This window comes from Mauremys mutica, chromosome 1 (genome assembly GCF_020497125.1).
Source record: "Mauremys mutica isolate MM-2020 ecotype Southern chromosome 1, ASM2049712v1, whole genome shotgun sequence".
Lineage (NCBI taxonomy): Eukaryota > Metazoa > Chordata > Testudines > Geoemydidae > Mauremys > Mauremys mutica.
The window spans coordinates 351,569,652-351,597,114 of NC_059072.1; the positions used below are offsets into that span (position 1 = coordinate 351,569,652).

General features: G+C 48.2%; 1 long non-coding RNA gene across 1 annotated transcript; it reads left to right on the forward strand.

Annotated features, from left to right (window-relative positions):
• Nucleotides 1–402: 402 nt before the first annotated feature.
• Nucleotides 403–3,872, forward strand: LOC123362088. Its single transcript, XR_006576338.1, has 3 exons — nt 403–959; nt 3,495–3,589; nt 3,732–3,872. It is a non-coding gene; the product is annotated as an uncharacterized LOC123362088 (long non-coding RNA).
• Nucleotides 3,873–27,463: the final 23,591 nt, after the last annotated feature.

Below are 27,463 nucleotides of genomic sequence, written 5' to 3' on the forward strand. Positions count from 1 at the left end.
GGGGGATGTGTAACACCCACTGAGCGTGTGTGTAATGTGCCCATGCAGAGCCGGTCTTGGCGACTTGGGGTGCACACAGATTAGAAGGATTGATCTAGAGTACAGTGCACTGTGCTGCATTTGTAGGACAGGACAGAGGTGTTACACATGACAAACTCTGACTCCTCCTCTGAGAGCTGCCTTCCTCTCCTCTCTCACCATTGACCCCCCCGCCCAGGAGCCCATTGAGAGCAGCTCTTCCCATCAGTCCAGAGGACCCAGCCCCTAACGTGATTCCCAGCTGACATGGAACCAGCCCTGGGACCCTCCTGAGTCCAACATTCCACCAGATTCTCTCTGTCAAAGGCTTTCCCTCCCCCAACCGTCATTCCCAACTGCCACGGAATCTTCTGCTCCCAGCATTCCATCCGTTCGCTGTTTAAAGGAAACCTCAGCTGCCATGCTTACCTGTCACCGAATCTCTGGTTGCAGCAATGTGCCTCTTCTCCTGCTAAAGTCGCATCACCCCAAGTCTGCTTGCTGTGCTGAACACAGCAGGGGAGGGAAAGAATGTCATGCATTTACACCTGGAGCAGCTTCTTCCCATGGTAGCAGCCCCGTGCAAGTTCCACAGCTGTGTTAGAAATATCTGGTGGGCCGAGCCCAGGACTGGCTGACCAGCACAAGCTGGATTCTTGCCCTTGATGCTACAATAATACAAATAAATAATAACAACACTTGGCAGCACCATTCAGCCTGCCGGGCCTGCAGGGGTCAGGAGCAAACAACTTATTTACTGATATTTCTCGAACATCAGCCAGCACCTTTCCATGAACAAATTTCTAATGTGTCCGTTACTGTGGTCGCTATCTGACAAAGGAGGGTTGCAGGAGTAGCTGGCGGGGCTGGTGTGCAGAGGCTACTGCCTATGATGCTGACTAATAGCCTCTCATGGTTTCCTTGTACTCCCTCATCTGCCGGTATCTACCCTATTGTCTCTTGTCTTATGCTTAGATTGTAAGCTGTTTGGGGGCAGGGACTGTCTTTTTGTTCTGGGTTCATACAGTGCCTAGAATAATGGGAATTTGGTCCATGCCTCGAGCGCCCAGGTGTTACTGCATTAAAATTAATACATGATCATTAATAATGATAGTCAATACAATGGATTTCAATGGGAGTTGCAAATACTCAGGCACTCTTACGGGTTTCACCCATTATTAATCTGAAATTGGAAGTGACATACCTATGTAATAAACAGACTTTTCTGGTCCACTTAATAGTAAACATTACCTATGATTAGTCTCTGTCCATTTCTAAGGGTTGGGAGGACCCTACAGGGTTACAACATTCTTTTCATCACTTATTTGCAGGAAACTAAAATAAAATCTCCTTCAAACAATGCTACCAGTGACCAGAACCCTGTCCCTGAACAAAGGACCTTTTATTCACTATGAGGAAGTAGACATCAATTTCCTTGTTATCTCAGTCCTGGACTTTCCTGAGTCTCAGATGCTAGCTGTACAGTAACACTGTAATATGGCTCCTTTCCACATAAGGGACTGAGACAGCTCATCAAATGCTTCTGCTTAATGTATTTATGATCTGACATGTTTACACACACACAATTCATAAATTAAAACCCTGTAGTTCTAAATCCCATGGTCTGAAAAATGATGTGAGAGTCCGTGTTTCAAATATAGAAGCAATGAGGTGTATTTTCTTCCATGTACAATGTATGGTTTTATATACTACCATTTCAGGATTTAAAAAATCCCCCCCCACAAAAAAAAACCCACTACAGCAACATCCTCAGCACTTTCAGAAAATTGCTTGGGTTTTTCCTTTTTTGGAGACTACAGAACTGAAGGAGGCTGTGTCCGAGTGAAACATTTAAGAGCAGATCCTCAGCTAGTGTAAGTGGTCAGAACTCCACTGAGGGCTGACTATTTACACCAGCTCACAGGCACCGACTCTGTGGGCACTCAGGGGTTCAAGCACCCCCCATCATCCCTTCAGCGGCTGTGCCAACGATCAGCTGTTGTGCAGGGCTGCCCTGGCACTCGCTCCTCTCTGCCCCCTCCCCGACTCACTGCCCTTAAGGCAGGAAGGGGCACAAAGGATGAGAGGCGGGCAGGAGGCACGCAGGGGAGAGGATCTTGGGGAGGGGACAGAAAGGAGTGGAGTGGGGGTGGGGCCCTGGGGCAGAGTGAGGGCGGGGCTTTGGGGAGGGGGTGGAGCCAATGTGGGGCACCCACTGGCAAAACTAAAAGTTAGCACCTTGACCAGCTGATATGCTTCTCATTGAGATCAACCTTCTTTTGTCTAAACCGCCCCCCCCAATACACAACACTTACTTGCAAATGACCATCACGTGAAATAGGTCTGGATGTGTAAGTTGTATCACTTGTGTGTGCCAGAGATAGCTCACAACAATTGTGCTTGTAAAAACATGCATGTCCTAAAGGCTGGACTGATGTGCCTGTGAACATTTGGTCCCTGGTGTCTTTCATCCAAAGTGTTTTACAGATTTAAGGTGCAGAATGTCCTGAGCTCCTGGCATCTCACGGAAAGTGCCCAATATCTGACAAGACTGAGCTCATGGACAGAATTTTCAGAAGGGCTTAGCACCCAAAGGGGCACAATAGGAACTAATGGGTGTTGAGTCCTTTTGAAAGCTTGCCCTAGATTGTGGGGGCTAGAATCTCAAAAATCTGGCCGCCCATGTATATACAGTAGGAATCATTTTACTTCCCTTCTGGTGTGGAATATTGCAGCTATATAACACCTCACCACATCAGTACAAAACAGCATTGAAGAGAAAATGAACAACAACAATAATAACATAAAATAAATGTTTAGGAAGGCAGAATGTAATCACGTAATTGCAATTTAGCCAGGACATAGGACATCCCCTAATCTTACAAATATACTGTGAGAATAAATGTACCCATACACATTCAGGATCTCTACAGAACCTCTGGCAACTCAGTGCTCCCTAGCACCAAAGTGGGAAATTGGATTAGTACTGAAAGGAGAGCACAACTACTGAATCAGCACCACTTGCTGCATCACTTTGGTTTTCAGGTCTCTCAAGTACTGAACCTGCTTATGAGAACTGGCAAGACTGCAGCTTGAAGTGGTGTGCCATGCCTCTATTTGCCTGCGGTGAAATTCACCCCTGCATACCAGGGCCGCCCAGAGGATTCAGGGGGCCTGGGGCAAAGCAATTTCGGGGGTCCCTTCCATTAAAAAAAAAGTTGCAATACTATAGAATACTATATTCTTGGGGGTCTGGGGCAAATTACCCCACTTGCCCTCCCCCCCGGGCAGCCCTGCTGCACACAGGGCCAGCACAAGTGCCGTGCCACTCAAGCTCTGTTTTGATGACTTAGGTGAGGTTTAAGGGGTTCAATAGTCCTTGTGCCCAAAGCTCAAACAAAATCTAACCCTTTGATGAGGCTGGAAACAGTTAAATTAACTGTTTTGTTGTTCCTTTCATTTCTCCTGTGCCTCAGGGTTTCCTGACGGTGGAAAGAACAGGAAGCAAAAATGCTGAAGCAGTGCCACAGAAAAGCTGCTTTTACAGCATTTCTGACTTGGCTGAAATCAGGTATTGCAGACAGTCTCCCTTTTCTCATGAGCTTTCCAGCCCACTGTCATGAGCAAAGAGGTCTGACAGGTTCTTTTGAGTGCTTCTCTGCCCCTTTGAAACTCACCCTTCCTAATGCTGCATGTTCACATTTCCTTTTCAGATTCCTTATCAAGGCCGTATCTCAGTGTTCTAGTCTGGAGTTTCTGGAAGGCACTCCAAGCCCCTTCAGCAAGGTGAAATCAAAGCTGTGTGAAATCGACTGATAAGTTGGAGAAGCCATAAGAACTACGAAAACAAGGGTTGTTTTGTTTTTTGTAAGAGAAGCCCCATAAACATATTTCCCATTATCTGCTTACAGTAACTACTGCAAGACAGAATGCTCTCTATTGTATTTGGAGGAGTAGTCTATATACCCCCTAGATCAGAGGTTCCAGGACCCTTCGGGGGGGGGCACTCCCAGCCCTGTCCACACCCCCAGCTGTGGCCCTAGCCTCGGCCCCCTTACTCCTGTCTGCGTCCCTTCCCCCATAAGCCGTGGCGCCACTCCTGGCCCCGACTGGGAGGAGCACGGACAGGATAGGGCTGCTAACTTTCTATCGCACAAAACCAAACACCCCTGCCCCGCTCCCTTCCCCGAGGCCTTGCCCCTGCCCCACCCCTCCTCTGAGGTCCTGTCCCACTTGCTCCATCCCCCTCCCTCCGTCGCTCATTTTCCCCCACCCTCACTCACTTTCACTGGGCTGGAGCAGGGGGTTGGAGCTACTTCATACTCAAAGATCTGTGGTGAGAATTTGATGCCCTAAGGAATCAAGGTGGGGGGGTTTTGTCGGGGGCAGGTATAAGTTGTGGGAAAGAGCTGCACTGTGAGGACAGGATTCTCCACTGTTGGTCCTAGTTTCTGTTGGGCAAAGGAGGAGGACCACAAGCAAGTCAGCTTCAGCGCCTCGATCCTGGAGCCAGTTCTATACTGGCTTTGATCCTGGCATAGACTAGAGTGCCCTGTGGGTCCCTTCCTCTCTAGCACACACACTATACCCTGGGGACTACAGGCGGAGTAGAAGCTGCTTAGTCTAGCTCTACACCCAGCAGGTGCATCCACATCTGCAGAGATCTGGCCACTTTCCATTGCCTTTATGCCACTCTGACCATGCCAAGGGAATAGAGTGGACCAGAGAATCTTGGACTTTGCAGCCAAATGGCTTTCAAGGGAGCTGCAGGGTTGCCTAAAGTAGCCCTGCTTGCAGGTGAGCATCTGCAGTGCTCCCCCTACTACTCCAGTGCCCTTTAGTGTGTCACTGCTGGCTGCTCCCTACGCCTAAAGCTGGCCTTGCATATACAGAAATCTTGTGCATATGCATGAAGTTTGCAGGATGGTTGTAGGGGGTTGGGGTCGTGCAGATAGCCATGAGAGACATCTCACGCTGAACCCATTGACACAGGGAATGAAACTATGTTTAACAGCCAGAGTTCACAGCTGGATGGTGCCAAACTGGATTTTTGAAATTTGGCTGGCCAGTGTGAGTGGGTCCAAACTGGGTTGTAAGCAAGTAGCACCAGGCAAAATAATTCTAACCCTTTGAAATCTGAGGGTTTTGCATTTGTTTCCATCTCAGTTTTTAAGGAAAGAGGCGAGACGAGACCTCAGAATTCTGCAGTTTTCCCATTTAAAACCAGGACCATTTTTTTTTAGAGGCAGTGTTTCCTAGTGGCTAGCACACTGGACTAGGCTTCAAGGTACCTCGGTTCCATTCCTGGCTCTGCCACTGGCCTGCTGCATGACTTTGGGCAAGGCACTGCCCTGATCTGTGACTCGGGGTCCCCATCTATAAAACAGGAACAATGATACTAGTAGCAAAAATCCCCAACGGCCAGAGATGGGACACTACATGGGGAGGGCACTGAGTTACTACAGAGAATTATATCCCATGTGTCTGGCTGATGGGTCTTGCCCACTTGCTCGGGGTTCAACCAATCACCATATGTAGGGTCAGGAAGGAATTTCCTCACAGGTCAGATTGGCAGAGACCCTGGGGGGGCAGGATCCCCTTCCTGTGCAGCATGGGCCACGGGTCACTTGCTGATTTAAACTAGAGTAAGTGATGAATACTCTGTAACTTGAAGTCTTTAAATAATGATTTAAAGATTTCAGTAACTCAGCCAGAGGTTATGGGTGGGTGAGGTTCTGTGGGTGAGGTACAGGAGCGGGTGGGTGAGATTTTGTGGGTGAGGTACAGGAGCGGGTGGGTGAGGTTCTGTGGGTGAGGTACAGGAGCGGGTGGGTGAGGTACAGGAGCGGGTGGGTGAGGTTCTGTGGGTGAGGTACAGGAGCGGGTGGGTGAGGTTCTGTGGGTGAGGTACAGGAGCGGGTGGGTGAGGTACAGGAGCGGGTGGGTGAGGTTCTGTGGGTGAGGTACAGGAGCGGGTGGGTGAGGTACAGGAGCGGGTGGGTGAGGTTCTGTGAGTGAGGTACAGGAGCAGGTGGGTGAGGTTCTGTGGGTGAGGTACAGGAGCAGGTGGGTGAGGTTCTGTGGCCTGCAATGTGTAGGTCAGCCTAGATGATCATGATGGTTTCTTCTGGCCCTCAAGTCTATGAATCTATACAAGCCTCCTTTGTAAAGCACTTTGAGATCTACTGATGACAAACTGTATGTAAGAGCTAGGTTTTATTATTCTTTTGAGTGAAAACGACTCAAACAGATAGAGAGGCAGGGCTAAAATCAGCACTGGGGTAAGGTGGTGTTCTCCACTGACTTTACTGGAGTCTCACCTATTTACATCAGGAATGGGTTTGTCCCTTAGACTACAACTCGTACTATACAGGACAGCTTGACCCTATTCTCACCGGCCACACAAACAGCACAATAACCCAGTTCCTCCCAGATGTTTGTTAAACATATTTGTGAACTTTGTGCCAACAACGCTTCTGACAAAAATGTATTTGATGAATAATTCAGATAGATATAATTTACCGCTCAATTAAAAGGAGACTTAACTGTTTGCTGATGAGCAAATGTCGTGCTTCAGAATAAACACTCCTGTTTAAATTCCCCAGATTCTGTGCAAGTTAGAAGTAAATCCTAAATAACAGTAAACGCAAGCTGTAGCACTCGCAGATTTGGCTGATCAGCGTTTATGAGTCACATATAACGGGGCTCTGTCATTAAATGATTTCAAGTTGAGGGAACATTAGCACTAGGTATTACCCATCTCAGCATCAATATTTCTTTAAGTATTTCAATACAATAGTTTAGCTCTGGGCAGGGAAGGTGTCCCTAGCCTCTGTTTGCCAGAAGCTGGGAATGGGCGACAGGGGATGGATCGCTTGATGATTACCTGTTCTGTTCATTCCCTCTGGGGCACCTGGCATTGGCCACTGTCGGAAGACAGGCTACTGGGCTAGATGAACTTTTGGTCTGATCCAGTGTGGCCGTTCTTATGTTCTTTCAGTCTGATTTCACCCAGAACACATTGGATTGTGGTTCTGTGAGAGCATCCAGGCTAAATAGGGCTGGATCAATAGTTAAATGGGAAATCTCCGGACTCAGCACTGCAGGAATTCCTGCTGATGATTCAGTTTGGCCCTGTCTACACTAGCTTCTTTCTCACACTTTCCCATCATAAGACCAAAACCAGTGCAACTTCACTAGTGGTAGCAATGGTGGGGAGTGCTGGTGTAGGCCTGACTTTGGTGATTATCAGCAGGTTTAGGATTAGAAGACACAGTGGTCAAAATGTCAGCAGCTGATCTATAGCAGCATTGCCACCACTGCTCACCAGGACTGGTGCAGCTGGAGCTGCAGCTACTCCCATTATGGGATTTGCATAACGAATTGTTAATGTAATCATGGGAAATTTAAAGAAAAATGCTAATGTAGACACAGGTTAAGCGACACCCTTACCTCTGAGTAAGTGTGGAATGATACTAGCGAGCACTGTGCTGCTGGAGGTTCTGTCTCTTATGTAATCCTTCTGCCAGGCAGAGCCAGCAGCAACCAAGGCCGGGTTCAATATCGAGGGGTTCCTTTCCATCGATACAACACAGAACCATCTCAAGCCCCCACCCAATAACCTGGGAAAATTACACAGCATGCCTGGGCGCCTCTGAGAGGCAAAACTTCCCCACTTGCAAGCACAGAGTCTGAGTGTAGAAAAGAAACTTTTAATAAAAGGAGGAAAATAACTCAATGTTAATTTGGGAAAACACCACAAGCAGGGTTCATAAACATAAACCATGGAGCAAAAGACCCACCCCCAAGTAGACTGGGCAGTGTCCTTTCCCCCTCAGGTTCTTAAGTCCAGCAACCCAAAAGTCCCTTTAACGTGCCCATCCCTTCTCTGCACCCCACTCACAGTTGCTGTCCTTGGTCAGTGCAGACCGAGAGTTCAGAGGTGCATCTGCAGGGTTCACCTCTCACCCTGGGTGGAGATAAGGAGGCATCTTACTCGCTCCATGCCCCTCTCTGCTGGCCGCTCCTCCGGCCACTTGCTTCGCCGTCGGCCGCTCACTGCGCCTCTCTGTCAGCCGCTTGCTGTGCTGCCTGGCCACCCCGCCAGCCGCTCATTCTGCTCACCACCGCACCAGCTGCTCGTTCATCACTTTCTGCTGCCACCTGCCCCTCTGCTGTGAACTCTGCACATCAGGTCTCTCTGTGATTTTCAGCTCTTTGCAGGCTGGGCAGAAACACTGCCCCATCTTGAGTGATCTCAGTGATTTTCAGCTCTGGGCAGAAACACAGTCCAACCACAACTGATTTTTTAGCTCTCATTGAACATATAAAATAACAAAGTTCCTAATGAAGCCCATTTAGTTTTCTCTTTAAACAGTGGGGAGAAACATGTTAAACCAGTCCAGGGAGAGCCCTTGGTGAGGCTGTGCTACCTCCTAGCTAGGACACCTGATCCCCTCTCTCTTACTTTCACAGGGGCCTGGCATTTGAGCCCCTGGCTTAACGACATTCTTTCAACTGAGCGTGCCCCCCTCATTTGGGGCAGGTTAAGCACAGTCCTCCTTCCCTGTATTCCTACAATAATTACAGCATTGGTAACCATATTTCACTACCCCTGCATTCAGTACTAAGGTGATTTGTAACTCAACACCAGCCAAAGTTGATCACTTTGACACCGCTGTATCTGCTGAATATATAAGCAGAGCAGGAGTAAACTATATTTACATAAGCACACCCTCTCCCAGCTAGCTGTCAGGGAAACATTCCTTCAGACCCTGCTTACACTTAGATGAGATCAAAGGCCAAGAGTCCTGACCACTTGTCCACGTAACTTTTCACAAGAGCAGGGCTGCTAACCCCAGTGTTGTGGACAAATTTCAACTGAAGTAATTACATTGTCTACTTACATTCCAGCAGAGGCTGCCAAGCTCTGAGTGGGCAGGCGAACTCCATTATCATACAGTGCATTCACAGTATTTTGAAAACAAATACAGTAAAAATATTTTTAAAAATACCTTTTCTCTCCATGCTGCTTCTTCTCCAGTCAGAGCTGCCATCTAAGGGACACACACACACACACACACACACACACACACACACACACACGTAAGGATCCAAGTGAGTAGGAGGGGGTGAACAGAGACACACACACACACACGTAAGAATCTGAGTGGGTAGGAGGGGGTGGACACACACACAGGTAAGGATCAGAGTGGCTTGGAGAGGGTGAACAGACACACACACACACACACAGGTAAGGATCAGAGTGGGTAGGAGAGGGGTGAACAGACAGGAACCTGTTAGGGAACAGACAAAGGAAGAGAGTGGCGATTAGATGAGACATGCACCCACACACAAGAAGTGAGATGGGGAGAATATACATTTACACATTCAGAGGGCAGGTAGTGGTCAGTGACTGATTAAAACTAACTATTCAAAAGAGGCTCTTCGGCCCAAATTTTAAAGGTATTTAGATACTTGATAATTTCCCTGTTCTGCTCATTCCCTCTGAAGCACTTGGCATTGGCCACTGTAGGAAGACAGGATACTGAACTACATGGACCATTGGTCTGACCCAGTATGGCCGTTTTTATGCTACCATTTTCAATAGAGCATTATTTTTCCTATCCTGTCTTGAACAGTAGTGTGCAGTGCTGATGTTAAACAGCTACCACCCTCCACCCCAGAGGGGGCTGCATTTCAGTGATGCATTTCTGTGATCCCTATGCAGGTCAGTAAGATACTATAGGGATCTCTTGGGTATCGTATATACGTGAGGTAGTCATTATTAACGCAGTCATTCAACTGGAGTGACATTTCCATTGATTTAGTCAATGTGCAGCCAGGATAACCCTGCTCCTCAGGGCCCAGGGGTGGATTTTCCCTTCTGTTTTGTTATGTGGTATAGATTTAAGAGGCCATGAACATGAGGTAATGTCTGGAGTTGAAGGGTTACAATGAAGACACTTTCAGTGTCTATGCTAGCAAGACCAGCAACCATTGGCAGGCTGTGCTGGCCAAAGCTATTATAATGAGGAAAGTAAATATTATGCCATATCGGCATAATAAGCTGCTTGTGCTTTGAATGGTAGGACCATCCAGAAGGAAAACCTACTGGAATAGTTAGAATTCCTAAGGACAGTCAAGACTAAAAGCAAAACGTGGAGAAGAACACATGCTGAATAACAGTCTATGCTCATTCTGAGGGAAGCAGCCAGCATCCTCAGGCTACAGATGGTTCCCATCAAGAGGAATTTTTTTTTTAGATTAATTCCAAAACAAGCCAGAGATATATTTTTATTTCAGAGTAAGTGAAAAATTACACAGTGTTTCACTGGCTCGCCCTCCATTCTTGGCCTCTGCTCTGACCTGGCAGGAAACCTTACTTCATATTAGAGACAAGCCCAAGCCAAAACCCCAGATCCAAACACGCCCAACTGCTCAAACTCTGGACTTGAATCCAGATCTGAATTTTGCAGTCAGGGCCTCCTTCAATTCTTAGCAGAGCTGGAACCCCAGATCCAGTCACCCCATTTAACATTTCGGGCCTTGTGCCAGTTTGCCCTTGGCTGGATCCTGGGCACTAGGAATTCGTAGCTGGCAGAGCCAGGGGACCCTAAGAGACTGTTTCAGACGGCATAATTCAGAGCAGTTCTTAGGCTGCTCTAGATCATACCAGTACTGTGTTGGCCCCCACCCAGCTCCAAGATCAAGGGAACAGCAAGGTGGTTTCAAGCTGCCTTCTCTATGCTCCTGCCCTAGATATGATGCTAAATCCAGCTCAGCTAGACCCAGGAACCTGTCCTTTCTCCCAGTCCAACTACCTATGAATTTTGAGGGAGGGGGTGTGTGAATTTGGAAATCCAGACTCAAATCTGGATCCAGGACGAAAGAACTCTTCAGTTGACCTAGCGCTGTCTATGCTGGTGGTTAGATCATCTTAACATCATCACTCAGATTGCTGAGCCATGAAGCCGGGTCAACCTAACCTTCTAGTGTAGACCTGGCCTACTTTTACGTGGCTATATCATTACGCAGCGACTCTTTACCTAAATAATGCTTCAGTCAAAGTGTCTGAGGCTGGATCTACCAGATTCACTAGGATGATTGAAAAGTTAGCTACGTCACGGAGGGCTGTGAAAAATCTACCCCCCCTGAGTGGCGTAGTTAAGCCGACCCAACCCCTGGTGGAGACAGTGCTAGGTCAATAAAAGAATTCTTCCATCAACCTAGCTGCCGCCTCTTGGGGAGCTGGATTAACTACAATGACATGAAAACCCCTCCTGTCTCCGTAGTGAGCGGCTAGGCTGAAGCGCTATAGCTGCGCAGGGGCAGCGCTACAGATGTGCCACTGTAGCGGTTTAAGTGTAGACATAGCCTGAGGCAGGGAAATCTGTGTGTAATGGCTTCCGAAAACCTCCACATTCAGCGGGACAGAGCTCTGGGGTAACAGAGCCATTTGGTGTCTCCCACTGGCACTATACTTCGTTAAGTGTAGCAGGGCCGGCCCACAACATTTTGGCACCTGAGGCGGGGAGCTCAAATGAGGCCCCATGCCCCCTTGCTTGGGCCAAAACTTTGAAAGGTCTCAATTCTGGTACTGCTCTGCTTCCTACCCCAATAAACGGGAACTAACAACTTAAAATGCCTTGTTCAAAAATTGTAAGTACCGTAACACTTAACTTTCAAATACCTGAACAGGAAATGTAACTTTTCTTGTCTGCATAGTAAACACTGGCATTTTTATCTGTTTGAATAATCAAAGTGGTGCTTTCCGTGCCTTCTTGGTTGCAAAGATTTGAACTGCTTCCTGAAGGTCCACAGTCTGGGCCAGCTCATGCTCTATTGAGATGGTTGCAAGGCCGACCAGCCTCTCCTGTGTCATTGTGGAGCGTAGATGTGTTTTTATTAACTTCAGCTTGGAGAAGCTGCGTTCTCCACTGGCAACTGTTACAGGAAGTGTTAGAAGTATGCGCAAAGCAACAAAAGCATTTTGAAAGAGGGTGGTCATCTTATTTGTGCACATATATTTCAGAACAGCCTTTGGAGTTGATCCTGCTGAAATGTATCTTGAAAGGGCTTTCAGTTCATCATCTAAATCACTCGCATCAATATTGCGCATGTCATCGTGTGTCAACATTGTCTCTAGTGCCTTGCATTTCTGTAGGTTTTCGCTAGGTTCTGTTGTTACAAAATGCACCATTAAAGTCATTTGTTCCATATGGCTGATGTCAGGTGTGCAGTCCAAAATGACAGAGTAATATCTTGCTGACTTCAGATCTGCCACAATCTTCTGTTTGACTTTTGTTAACAGTGACTGTATGATCTCATTTTGAATTGTTTTTCCAAGGTAGTGGTGTGTGTACATTTCTTGGGTGGTGAGTCTTCTTAGATGCTCCTGGAGTACAGCATCAAACTCAGCCATCAGCTCCACAATTTTAAGGAAGTTTCTATTGTTTGGCACATACAGCTGATCTGAAGTGCCGCGCAGTGCTAGGTTTTGGGTAGCAAGCATTCTCACAATGGCAATGAGCCTTTTCAGAACATTTTGCCAATAAAGAGACTCTGATGCAATCTTCTCTTGATGCTGATCGTCTATGGTGGCCTTTAACCTTAGTCTCATCTCAAGCTCTTTCCACCTATGGAATACTCTCCGGTGATTTGCTGCCTTCTCATGGTATGCCAGATTTTTAGCCAGATTTTTCCAGTCCTTTGTTCCTGTAAAACCCAATGTGGCTGGAACATTAGACTGGAAGAGTTTGCAACAAAAACAGTATGCAGCATTCTGGGTTTTTGAGTACATAAGCCATGGCCTCTCCACTTTGTCACCATTGGGGATTTCACGGCAGTAATGTGTTGGATGGAAACTTCTGTTTTCATTGTCTTTGGGGAACGTGAAGTTTTTCACTTGCTGTGGCCAATGCAGTACAAGGAAGTCCCTCAGGCTACTGCTCAAGTGGGTCCACAGTCGTGGATCATTTAGACTTAAGAAACTAAACTCAGCAGCAGCTGTTTCTTGCGCCTCCACCACACTCTTCTCTGATCTACACTTTTCTTCAGGAATGTGCATGGTTACATCCATTTGAGATGGAGATATGGATGCTGCAGTAGCTGCCAGGTCACCTGCACTCTGACTAACTGGAAATCAGGCATCTCCTCACCACTCACATCCTCACTGGGGCCGGAAGGCTCACCATGAACATTTGTGTCTATGTATCTCAGGAGAGCTCCTTCCTGCTTAGATAGAAAAGCTTCCTTTGCTTTCTTTCCTTTTCTGAATGCTGCCCAGTGGGGTGTTTTCTTCTTTCACTCATGACTGCTGTTCTGTGCCAGCTATAGAGGCTCTCAACACTCAGTTGAAGGGGACAAATAAGCAGGCTGGTAGCAGGGCCTGAGTGAGGGAAGATATTGGTGTCTTAAGGGCCCAACTGGCTCCTACTACTTCAGTTTACTGCCTGTTCTCCTCAAGTGGGTTCAGGGAAGCAGCAGGAAACAGGAAGCTCCCTGAGAAGCTGGTGTTAATCGGTCCAGGCTCCTGGGGGTGCTAGAGAGGTACATAAGAGGCTCCTCCTCCTCTCTCTCCCCGCAGCTCCTGCTGCTTTCTGTTATTCCCTCTCACCTTTTCTCCTGCCTGCCTGTTATGTCTCTTGTGCCCTCCTTCCTCCAGCACTGCACTCCACCATCTCTGTGCATCTAGAGCAGAGAGAATACAGACACACCAGCAGCAGATACAATTTTCTACACTCTGGGTCCTAGTGGTGCCCCCCCCGCCCCCCCCCCCCCCACACACACACAGTCTGGCACCTGAGGCGGCTGCCTCAGTTTGCCTCATGGTAAGGCCAGCCCTAAAGTGTAGTTTAAGCCGTGAATTTGGCCATACATCCTTATGGGGGAGAAAATGCTTTACTAATTTGTGCCTTTGAGACACAGCCCTTCATTGGAGGGAAGTGCAGAGCCACACCCAACCAAGCAGGAGGTGTGGCAGGCATGGTGCCTGGAAGAAGCACTACATCTACCACTCTCCACACTCAGCCATCTCTGCAGACTGGCAAAGGATTATCCGGGACCACTGATCCTTCGCCTTCACTATTTCTGGGGGGAGTCTAGTCCTGGGAGCAGTACAGTCACTGAGTGGCTGTTGTGTTCTCTGAGCAAAAGCAGTCATTGTCCCTACAACCTGTATCGGAAGCGGGCGGGGGATTGCCTTGTGCCCTCTCACAGCCCATTGCAGATTCCAGGCATTGTCTTGCCCGTAATAGCTTATTTCTAAGTGCCAACCAGACACACAAGATATATGGGCTTTCACTAGGATGTTTAACACAAGTATACAAAATTTCAGCACTTACGTAAGAACTATTCCACATCATGATAAAAATATAAATATCAACTGGTTTCCAAAGCAAATGGCATCGTTTCAGACGTTAGCCTAACTTTCTGAACGCCCACTGCAATTCTCTCATCGAGAAAATTACCACAACATATGGTATTTGCTCATCAGAACAGCTTAGCGGGGTGGACTCTCCATCACTCGGCATCTTTAAATAAAGAGTGGATGGAGGTATTTTAAAAAAGACAGTCTCTGCACAACTACAAGTCATTGGGCTCAATGCAGGAGTCATTGGGTGAATCCTCTGGCCAGTGCAATGCAGGAGCCCGGACCAGAGTATCATCATGGTCTAGTCTGACGTTAACATTTATGAATAAACTTTCAAATGAAATGTCCACCTGAGATAGTTCTTAAAGATGCCAGGGCACTTTTCCAGAAGTGTAAAGTCTTCTCCCCAGTGGCCTGGTCAATTTTCAACCAAAGTAACTACATTCTGTCTACCTAAATTCCTACTGCATTTTCAAATGGCTATATTATGAGATCTTAGGAAAAGAAGTAAAAAATAACGTGCCCTGTTCATCAGTGGCTATGTTTCACCCCAGAAGTGGCTGCATTTCAGTGATGGTATCTTTGTGCATCATAGGTACATCACTTTTTGTTTGTACATTGCTCTGGGATCTGTTAGGATGAAACATGGAGGAAAGCAAGCATGGTGTAATCTATTCAGCCCAGGGGGAGAAAGAATTTCTGAAGGAAAATAGGGATGGTTCAGCAAATATTAATTGAAGAGCAAGAGATCCAGGCATGTATGACCAAGCAGTGTTTATGCAGCTGGTACTCTGGCACTGTCTCTTCTTGGCACTTATCAGTGAAGTATCTCAGTGTGGTTTCGTGATGGTGCTTCCTGTTCTGGTTAAGAATCACTGGCCCAGCTATTCTCTCATTTCACCTTAACAATTCCTTGTGCTTCCTTCACATTGGAGTGGTGGCAGCAGAGGTGGCAACAGAATGGTAGGTTGGATTTCAGAGTCCCCTTGTATTGTTAAGAATAAGACTTACAATGTAGAGGATGGAGGAGGGAAGGTAAAGCACAGGTTTCTGGGCCCAGTGTCCCTACTTAAGTATGAGTTTGTGGGTAGACATCAGAGGCTTGAACCCCAGTTTATTTGCTGGGTTTTTTTTTTCAGAATATCAAAAGCAGGACTCCTGCAAGAGAGTTGGTAGCTCTGCAGGCCTGCAAGAGAATAAAGGAAACAGTTAAGGAAAATAAGGCCACTGCAGAGAAGCTAAATGATTCTAGTCTCCGTCTTCACTACAGAGAATGGTGGGAGGTACTTACCCTGGACCTCCTTTTTATGAGTGAAATTAGATTTTGGTCAGAGCATCCACAGAAGGCCTATAGCCAACTGAAATCCTGTTCTGAGTGGGATTGAAGTAGGGTCTGGTCCTTGTGCTGACCTGCACATAGGGTTGCCAATTTTGGTTGGATGTATTCCTGGAGATTTAATCATATGACATAATCTTTAATGAAAGATTAATCTTTAATTCCTGGAAACTCCAAGCCAATCCTGGAGGGTTGGCAACCCTACCTGCACAGGGTGACTTTCACTCATCAGGTGTCATAAGAGCGGATGCTGAAACAAAATTGATAGGCTAGAGAAACAAGTCAGGGGGAGCAGATGGTGCATCCAAGAGCTGTGAAGGAGCTTACGAATGAAGTGGCTGACCTGCTAATAGAAATATGCTCTTTTGTTAACATCAGCTCCTATATCAGGAGGCTGGAGGGCAACTAATTTTGCAGCCATCTTTAGCACAAAGCACTTCAGTGATCCTGGGAACTACAGGCCAAGAAGCCAGGTAAATAGGTCCAAATGATCCTTGAAAACAGAATTATAAAAATGCTTAGACGGAGCACAATACGTATAAGGATAAAACAGCACAGCCTCTGCAAAGGAAAGTAGTGTCTCTCTAATCTGCTTAGAATGTTTTGAGCAGGTCAACAAAATAGTGGCAAAAGTACAGCTCTTTCTGAGCTCCATGCCACCTGGTTAGCCGTTCAGCTCAGAAATCTGTGCTTGCCTTGATTTCATCGATCTGACTCACCTAAATAAGGAAAAGAAAGCTGTGCTGTAGAACTGGACAATAGATTTCGCATCCAGCCCACCCCAGTGATGGGACCGTTGACACTAGTACAAAAGAAGTTATGTGGAGGGGGAAAAGGGAGCACCAGGGAAATGAAATAAGTGGGGTGGGGAGAGAAAAGCCTGGAGACCAAAAAGGAAAGAAAAATGAGCAAGAGAAATGGGAAATGAGAAATGAAGCAGGGTCCGAATGAGGGCAAGAAAGCCAATAGAAGATGCAGCTAATGAATAATGATTAGGGGCTAGCACGAAGATGAAGGATTGTATCAGGCAAGCCAATTTAAACTCTTCTATTTAAGGAAATAAACTCCCAAGGAAAAACAGTCTAAGATTAGAAACGGTGAGGATTTCTGCGATTGCAGACAGCAGCCTCTGATGCTGTACCGGGGTGGTTTGTTATCTTCCCAAAGAATGGAAGATTAAACAGAGGGTAAAAATGGGTGGTATTCTATGTTTTGATGGCAGAGGTAGATTTATATTTTATAGGCTTTAACCCTCCCACCCTTATGTGAGTAAAACGCTCCGGTATTTCCTACAGCCCAGGCAGTTTTACTAGTGTGCTACTATGGCAGAAGTTGCATTTAATTTTTAGACCTCTTTGGAGAGGAATAGAGAGACTGTGTTTTCAGTCAGATGCAACTACTGTGCTGGTGAGAGTGCAAAGGGAAATGGAGAACAACAGGTTTTTTTTTTAAATTGACCCTAACCATATAGCAATAAAACCCAAATATGTAGCTCCTCTGCAAGTTAAGTGGGTTATTTACTATATTAACCTTTCCCCTTTAGAGACTTGGCTTCATACCAGTGATACAGTATTAACAACTTCAGTGATTCACTTGTTGCTCATAGCCTAATCCCCAACAGACCAGCTGATTATCAAGAAAAACTTCCAGATCCAGAGTGAAATCTATTCATTAGGCCACCAGGGAGGTGTGCTGAGACCACTGCCTATCGTGCTGAACAGTACTGCCTCAGTGGGTATGTCTACACGGCAATAAAAAACCCATGCCACCGAATCTCAGAGCTCGGGTCAACTGACTCATGCTAGTGGGGCTTGGACTGCAGGACTAAAACTTGCAATATAGATGTTTGGGCTCAGTCCAGAGCCTGGGCTCTAAGATCCTCCTCCATCACGGGGTTTGTAGCCATAGGCACCAACTTCCCCTCTGCCCAGTGGCTGCTCCGGCCCTCCCCACGGTAGGACCCCGCTCCCACCCCGCCTCTTCCCACCCCACCCTTACCCCGCCCCCATTCCAGCCCTTCCCCAAAGTCTCCACCCCACTCTGCCTTTTCCAACCGCAGCCCTGCCCCCTTCCCCCAAGTCTCCGCCCCTGCCCTGCCTCTTCTCTGCCTCCTCCCTTGAGCACGCGGCATTCCTGCTCCTCCCCCTCCCTCCGGGAAAGTCCTAAGTGCCCCCAAACAGCTGTTAGGTGGTGGTGGGCTGGAAGTGCTGTGAGGGAGGGAGGGGGAGGAGCGGGGACATGGCACACTTCGGGGGGGGAGGGGGCAAGGAGGGGGGAGTTTGGCTGCCGGTGGGTGCGGAGCACCTGCTAATTTTTCCCCATGGGTACTCCAGCCCCAGAGCATCCATGGAGTCGGCGCCTATGTTTGTAGCCCCACAGTCTAAGCCCTGCAAGCCCAACTCAGCTGAGTGGGCCAGCCATTGCCGTGCTATGGGTCTTTTATTGTGGTGTAGACGGCCCCATAGTTTCCTTGTGCTGCTCTGGCTGTGTCCATCTCCTGTTCTATACTTTTTGGGGCCTGGACTGCCTCTGAGGGCACGTCTACGCTTAAAACATTGCATTGGTGCAGCTGCACCGATGCTGCACTTTAGTGAAGACGCTCTATGCTGACGGGAGAGAGCTCTCCCATCGGTGTAGTCACTCCGCCTCCTCAAGAGGCGGTAGCTGTGTCAGCGGGAGAAGGTCCCCCACCGACACAATGCTGTCCACACGGGGGCTAGGTCGGTATAACTACAGCGCTCAGGGGTGTGGATTTTTCACAAAAACCCTGAGCAACATATCACTATAGGTCTGTAGTGTAGGCCGGACCTCAGTACGTGTCTCTGCGATGCCTAATGTGGTAGGTCACTTAGGAACTTTAGGTGCTAGAGTAATAATAACGCTGAATAATCTGTCCAGGAGATTTCTGTTCTAGTTCCTATACTGCGCCCATGAGTGTGATATCAATGTGGTGACAGCCCTAGTACTGCATGGGACACAAAACTGGACTAGGCAAGGCCCGGAAAAAAAATCAAACAGGCTCTAAGGAGCAACGCTGCACGGGCAGCAGCATGGGCTAGCCGACTAGTCGATCTTGTCCAGCTTTCACTGCTGTGACGCTTCGATTCAGGAACCGCCCAGCAGTCAGGCTGAACTGGCAACCCCAGTTCCAAACAGACCAGAGGGGAACGGCTGCTGGGCCGAGGCAGAGGCGCTTGCACACAGCCCGTCAGCTAATGCTTCCCAATCAAAACAAAAAATCCCCAAACACAAACTCTTTCCTTCCCCCAGCACCACGAGAGGATGGGCAGCAATAATGATTGAGTGTTTTTCCAAGCGTGCTCATGCTGCACTTGCATATGTAGCGTGACTCATTCACAACAAGAATTTCCATTTTGCTCTGGACTCCTGGCCGTCTGCTTGCATGGACGTTCTCTAGCGTGCGTCTATGTATGGAGATTTATCACAGTCCTTCGGAGCACTAGGAGAACAACGAGGAGGCATTTGGGGTGAAGTAAGGCTGTCAAGTTCACCTGACAAGCATGGCACTTGTTACGAAATCTGCCGTACTGTTCCAGCTGTCAGCAGCTGTGCAGAGGCCTGTCAACGGTGGGCCACGAGTCACTGAACTGTTTACTTGGAGCTGCCAGCCACGTATGTCAGACAGAGTTCAAAAGAGAGGAGCATGGAATATGAATAAGGAAGAATACTGCCCAGCGGCAAGGCGAGAAGGGTTGGGAGTCAGGATTTAGCCATTTATCCCTTATAGCCTATCGCAATTCTGCCAGAGATTTGCTGTGGCACCTCAGGTTATTTTCCGTAGGTGCCAATTCTGTGGGTGCTCCGGGGCTGGAGCATCCACGGGGAAAAAAATAGGGGATGCTCAGCATCCACCAGCCGCAGCTGTTCAGCGGTGCCACCGATCAGCTAATTGGGAGCGCTGCCAAATAGCTGTTTGGCAGCTTGGGAAGGGGCTTGGGGGGAGGGAGAGAGCAGTGAGTGGTGGGAGGGTGGGGGCCTCGGGGAGAGGGCAGAGTGGGGGCGGGAAGAAGTGGAGCAAGGGAGGGGCCTGGGGGTAGGGGCAGAGTGAGGGCGGGGCCTCTGGGCAGAGCGGGGGTGGAGCACCCCTGGGGAAAAGTACAAGTCGGAGCCGATGTTTCTTTCTGGCCCTCTGTGTGCATGTGTAAAATGAGTGTCATTATGAATGTGTATTACCATCATGCCTAGGAGCCTCAGTCATGGCTCAGGACCCCATGGCACCAGGTGCTGAGCAAACACAGGCAGCTGACAAGCTAAGGACAGCAGATATATACAGACAGTCTGATGGAGCGGGGGTACCATGGTCAGCATGACAGGCAGCCTCTCAGCACACCGGGAGCCTGTTGTCAAACTTCTGAAGGCATCCTGGAAAGGAGAGCTTTGAGGAGGGCTGCGAAGGAGGACACTGAGGTAGCTTTGCAGCTATCTAGGGGGAGCTCTTCCCAAGCATGAAGGGCAGCCAGGGAGAAAGCACGAAGGTGCACGTTTGAGAATTTACCATGCGGGCAATGGAGACCGACGTCATAGGCCAATCGGACACAAGGGTTCACCTTCCAATACTGAACGACAGATAAAAGGCAGCACGGTCTAAACAGACAGGGCCACGAGAGACCCTGGTTCTATTCCCAGCTCTGCCACAGACCTGTATAACCCTGGGCAAGTCACTTCCCCTCTCTGTGCCTGTCTCCCCTCTGGAGCACCCACGGGGAAACAACGGTGGGTGCTGAGCACCCACCGGCAGCCCCCCTATCACTGGATCTCCTTGGCCCCCCAGCGCCTCCTGCCCTCTCAATGGGCCCCGCCGATCAGCACCACTCCCTCCCTCCCAGCACCCCCCACCTCCGAGTCGGGGGTGCTGGGGGGAGAAGGGAGAGGCGCAAGGGTGCAGCACACGCAGGGGAGGGAGGGAACTGAGCGGGGAAGAGGCGGGGGCGGGAAGAGATGGGGCAGGGGTGGAGCATTGGGGGAAGGGGTGGAGTGGGGGCATGGCCTGGGCAGAGCCGGGGGAGTGCCCCGGCAGATTAGAAATTCAGTGCCTATGCCTCTGAATGTCCTGAGTGTACAGACAATAAGTCCTTCAGGGCAGAGACTGTCTCTTACCGTGCATGATGCACCTAGCAGAATGTCAGCCTGTCTCAGGATCTAGCAGCTACTGTCACAGCGATAATAAAGACTTAGAGGATCTAAATGCAATTAAAGAAATGAAAATGTGCCAGACAATTGCAACAAATCCTTTCGTGTCCAATTTCCAGTGTTCACGTGGGGCTCAGATAGCCGCAGCAGATGGCCTGGAGAGGCTGCTTTTCCCCCCTCGCTCGCCAGGTGGCAGAAAGCCTTTGTAAGTCTGCCATGCTGCTCACCCTCCCAAACTTAATCTCACCTAATCAATTCCTTGCTATTGCAGGAGCATGGGACATTGAAGGCACCTCAGTCCCTCCTGTTCTCTGCCTGTGACACAACAGTTTAGTCTCCGGAAGACAGAAATACTTTAGGTGAAGTAGAATCACTGGGCTCACTATAGGGGAAAGCTGGATGAAATGTAATGGTCTGTTTTACACAGGAGGTCAGACTGACCAAATGGTCCCCTCTGAAAAACAGAATCCTAAGTCCCATATATCTCCCGCCGTCCAGGATCACCCTAGCTTTTGTCAAAAATCATTTTTCAGCCTTTGCAATGTTCTGCCCATCTGTAGGTGGATGGGGATTTGGGAACAGTAATGTTCCTGACATAGTGAAGAGTGTCTAGACATGCGTGACCCCTTCCCCTCCCAGCCATCTCAGCACTGTCTGTGGGGACAGCTGGCTCGCTCTGTAGGCCTTTCACAGCCAGCACACCTTAATGCCAACTGGGAGTGTCCTGTGGAGCCGGAGCTGGGAATCTGTGGGGATTCTAGCATCACTAAGGGCCAGAGTCATTACTGAATGGAGCCTACAAAGTCTGATAGGAAGACTCAGAGTTTGAGGAGGGAAGAAAGAAAGAAGAGAGTCCAGCTCTGCACCTAGGAATACAATATAACATCAAAGGATCACCATGTAATGTGATTACAAGGGCCACTCCCACTTAGATTGCACAGAACCCAGTCTAAGCTGGGCCAGATGTTCACAGCAAAATTCAGAACCATGTGGGGCATTTGCCTGGTTTAGTGTTTTGTTACCAACTCAATAACTCAGCCAATGGGTGATATCTCTATGTTCACTAGGAAGCAGCTTTCACATCAGCCTGCTCTAGTTTTAAGGAAAACTAGACTGATTTATAGTTTTATGTTGAAATCGTATGAAATTCACAGCTTTCCATAGTTTCACCATGACGGCAGGTGATGAAACTGCAGTTTTGACAAAGTTTCAGTTGGGGCTTTAGGGTTCATTTGAATCTTAAGATCGGCAGATGCTTCTTGGCATAGATCAGAACATCCACACATGAACTGTAGCCAAATTACAGACAAAAGCGTGCAGCTGGATCCAGGTTTGGATCTGATTAGAGTTTAAATCTTAGCTCTGGTTCAAGTTTTAGTCCGAGTTTACAGCCCAAAGCTTTGAATTCCAGGAACATTCAGAACCTGGTTTTGGTTTGACCTATTGTAGAGCTGGAAAGTTTAGAACTAGACCTGGAGTCAGGTCTCAGATTTTGATTCAAGGCCATCTCAGGTTTAAAAATACACCCAGCTCAGAGGATACACCCAAAAGATAACGAGAGACAGCCCGATTCAGCAGTAGGTGGCAGCCTCTGATGTTGCCTGTGCTAGGCTCTTTGGGGAAGTGTCACTCTGTTGCACTGTCAATATGGTGGCAATTGAGGGAGTGGGAGTGGGGACTGGTCTCAGGCAACTACCAGTGTTTTTGACAGCGAGACCTGCTCTGAGCTGGGCCCGACATCACAGCAGGAAAATCCAGGAGCCCTGTCTACACTAGAGCTCCTGCCACTGTTGCTAGCCCCAGCGAAGCTGCACTGGTGGAAGTTTCCACAGCATCTCTTTCAAGGATGTCCAGTACTGGAATGGCAGCGGTATTGTCTGCCAGGACCGAGGTGCACTGATGGAGCTGTGTATTGGGGGAAGCTTACAAGGCACCAGCTCCGCCAGACTTGGGTTCAGACAGCACCACGAATGCTCACACACAAACATTTAAATCAGAGAGATGGCAACAACCAGCAGATCAACAGGATATGGAGGCAAACTTCCAGAGGCAAACTGATCTAAGCCAAATTCATCTTAGTGGTAACTGTTGATCTAAGTTTAGTTACATCAGGGCTGAGTTTGGCCTACTGAACAGAGGTTGTTTCCTAGAAAAGATTTCTGAAAGGCAGAGGCTGCTGCTGCTGCAGGGGAGGTAGTCTTGTAGTTAAAGCAGTGGACAGTAATCAGAGAGGAAGGATGGCCTAGTGGTAAGGGGATTTGCTTAGGCCTTGGGCAGCCTGGGCTTGAGTCCCTGCTTTGCCGCAGATTTCTTGTATGACCTCAGCCAAGTCATTTTGTCTTTCTGCATCTCAGTTCCCTGTCTGTACAATGGGGAAAAAAAGCTCTTCCCGACCCACAGCAATGTTGTAAGAATAAATACCTTTGTGTTTATGAGGCACTCACCTACTATGGTAATGGAGGCCATAGAAATAACCTAAGAGCCAGATCTGGGTTTGATTCCCGCCTTTGCCACAGACTCACACTGGGTATGGCTACACAGTAAAGGCTGACCCGTGCCAGCTGACTCAGGCTCGCAGGGCTTGGGCTGTTTTATTGCTGTGTAGATTTCTGGGTGCTAGGACCCTGCAAAGTGGGAAGGTCCCAGAGCTCAGGCTCCAGCCCAAGCCTGGAAATCTACACCGCTGTGAAACAGCGCTGCAGCCCAAATCAGCTGGCCTGGGCCAGCCACGGGTTTTTCTTTGCTGTGTAGACGTACCTTCTGCACCCTTGGGTTAGTCACTGAATCTCGGTGTGCATCAGATCCATCTGTACAACGGGGGGGAGGAGAATACTTCACAGGGGTGTTGTGAGGGGAATTTGTTAATGTCCATGAGATGCTACAGTGATGCAGCCTTCACAGTGTAAGAAGTTAGAGGTATCTCCAGCTAGTCTTAACAAGCATTAATAATGCCAGTTTGGCAGCCTCAGTCCAGTTCCCAGGGGGTGGGTTTCTGTTACAAGACTCACTAGTTAGTTCCCGTGTTAGATATCTGAGTAGAGAGACCAGGAATTGAATGAGTTATGGAGACTGAACAACAACCCTCTCACCTGTAGAGGTGGCTTCTCCAAAAGAGAATCTAGATGAACCAGTAAGGCTGTCTAAGATAGGAGAAATTTACATGATGTGGGCCCAGAACATCCCTATGAGCCTTAGTCTCCAGGGCTGATAATCTAGCACTTTCTGCACAAATTTTGGTTTTAAATGTCCCATTTGGGTCATTATATTCTGCAGACCAAGATCATTTTATAGATTCATTTGGGGAGGGGAATGATCTTCACTTCCTGTCCTAAACTTATGCAGCACCATTGTGTGCTGTCAGCTGCTGCATCCCACCACAGAGGTGGCTGCATTTCAGTGGTCAGTGAATTCCTGCTTATGTGTTATGACAAGTGCATTGGTGTCCTTTGGGACAAAAGAATTGCTATTTCAATGTAAGTTACTATTATTTGATTAATAATATAACTCCTCTTAATTTACTAATCCTCTGACCTACTTTCGCCCACCACCATTGAACAACAGTGTTTTCATTTCAGGCATGATGGAGAAATTCATAAGGGAACAAAGAGAACTCTTTGGGATTCCATCCCATCTGCCTGTCTCACCCGGACATAAGCACCAGGTAAACTGGATTCTCCCGCAGAAACAGTGTCCCTGGTCTGCTGGGAACCCGGTTGGAGTGGTTTTCATTCACTAGTTGTGCAAAACAAACCAGCTCCCCTTTTTTCAGCACAGACATGGATTGAATGTCAGTGGAAAATAATTCCTTTAATGAGAGTATAGCGATACATCAGCTGACGCTTTGCTTCAGTAAATCTCACGGTCACACAGGTCTAAATCTGCAGCGGTGACAGCATAAGCCTTTCTGTTTATAGGCCACAGAGACAGTAGGGACACAGAGGAAGGGTATTTCTACTTCCAGCCAAGGATCCCTGGACTTAAAAATGGGCAGTGGCATACAGGCAAGGAGTGTGATGAGTGCCTTTCAATCTTGGGCTATCCAGGGTGCATGTATCTGAGCATGCAATGTAATTGCTTAATCTTAACGTTAACTCTTAAGGTATGTGTAATTACAGTCTTACATGGCACATGTTTAATTAGAAAGCTAGTTTGGCTCATTCAAGATAAAGTTTCAGCAGCAGTGGCTATAGGAGGTCAGACACCCAGAGTGGTTACATAACAGCTTAGTAAAAGGAGGCTCAAGGGCTGGCAACCGATGACAGAATAAGCCTGTTACTATCCCGTTTGTCTGCAACACACACACACACACACACACACACACACACACCCCTACCTCCTGGGATGAGATATACACTGTTTGTTTTGTTATCGCATAAGATCAGGATCCCCCACAGGAATGTAATGAGAAACTATCCAGATGACATACTGGCATGTCCTGAGCAGGAGTTGAGGCCTGCTTCCGTAATGCACACACACACACACACACACACACACTGTACACCCACAGGACACAGGCAGATGGTTGACACAGGCACTCCCTGACAAAGGGGGCATGAGAAGACAGGCCAGCCTATGCCTCAAGGCCCCACTGCTACGGTTACACCTGCCCAATTTTTTTATTGTGAGCCATTTATCTGTCAGACTGAGCATCTGTCCCCATTCATGGACTTGTCTGCAAACATGTCACCACGTTAATATGTTTGCCATTTGGAATTGTTCAATCCATGCTTTTTATGGGAGGGTTTCTGCCAGTTTATTACAGTTCACGTGGTCAGACTTGAAGCCTGGAGCAGAGCCAGAAGCAGAACCCACATCACCTCTGCATTCACCACGAAACCACGCATCAAATTCTGGTTTGGGATAGGCAGTGGTACTCATCCATGCTCCACCCACAAACCAAGCCCCACCCACTTGAGATTCCACTCACAGGAGTGAGTGCAGATGTTCAAAATACGATCAGGCAGACTCTCTGGGCTCCAGAGGAGTGGCTCCCTGCAGTGGGATTTGAATACACCCGTGAGTTTTGCTCCTCAGCCTTAGCTTCCGCCCAGTGGAGGCCAAATGCTGTCCTGGGCTCACCTCACCCTCAGTACAGCTCAGGTGCCTTTCTGGTCTCCTTGGGCATGGCTTTTTCTTGAACAAGGAAAGACAACAAATGGTGGCGTGGCAGAGGGGGAGAGGATGTATAATAATGGTATGAACACTATGTGACCTGCACCGTGAAGGGAAGTTACTGTACAGTGGGGTAGTGGATGAAGGTGACACAATGGCTGACCAAATGAAAACACCCAAGCTCACATTCGAAAGACAATGGGACAAGCTGTTAGCTTCAAGAATCCAGTCTCCGATCTCCAACAGCTTGTAAGTGTTATTTGCCAAAACTAGGAGCTAAAATGCCCTTCTCAGGGGGAAAAGGACACACACACATACCCACTCACCCACACACACACACCCTAAAAACTGGGCCTTCCCCAAGCCAGTGAGTGAGAATCATTATGGGAAAAGCTAGATATATGTAGTCTAGTTTAAGATGTTTTCTCTCAAATGCTTTTGTTCTAAATACGGACTTTGCTCTAAGGAGGCCATTTGGACACTGAAACACTGTCATTGCCCAGAGGGGAGAAAATTGCAGGGGCTGGACATAAGTCGGACCTGCTGAGGTAAATCATGGTTGATACTCAGGGGACTGCAATCCAGGGCCCAGTCTGAGAGTGGGAGACAGCTTGGGCCCTGTGAGCTAGACTGGGTGTGCTGAGAGAGACCAGGATGGGTCAGAAGGGTTGTTAGCCCGGTCACTGTGACAAGTGGTGTTTCCTAAGTACACCCGAATGAACTGTGATCCTCCCTCCCCTTTTTGCGGATACAGACTAACACGGCTGCTACTCTGAAACCTCCCCTTTCTGACATGCTATGATGGGCAGTGACCTAGTTAGTAATGCTGACTTATAGCCATTGCGCATCTGAGCTGAATGGGGCAGTTTTATTGGCCCAGGCTGAATCAGTTACACTCAGCTCACATGTCTGAGGTTCTCTCAATAACCAGACCAGCTAGAGAGTTTTTTGCTTTTCTCTAAGCTAGAATACTGATCACAAACCAGACTCAATGAGGCCATCACTGTATCCGGTACAACCAATTCTACAAGGCAGATTCTGCTATCTGCTACACCCGTGTAACGCCATTGACTTCAGCAGCGATGCACCAGGGTAACTGGAAGCAGATTCTTTTGGCCCAATGTTTCTTGCTTCCAAAACATTTTGCTTCTGAGGTACAGCCTTGATAATACTGGCAGACTGATTTCTAAGGCCATGAATTCCATGCCAATACCTACAACCGATGGGTTTGGTTTAAGCACAGTACTGTGTGTCTTCTAGCTCTGACACTGGGGCCAGATTCACAGCTGCCTCCTGGCTCTTTCGCATCAGCTGGGTCCCATTCCCCACTCCCACGTTTAGCTCAAGCTTGCCCCGCCCCATACTGCGTTGGTTCTATCAGCACTGCACTACCGCCACAGGAGCAGGGGGTGTTTGAGAGTAGACCAGGGCTGGAGCAGAGGCATATTGGGGTGGGCCAGGGGAGGACCAAG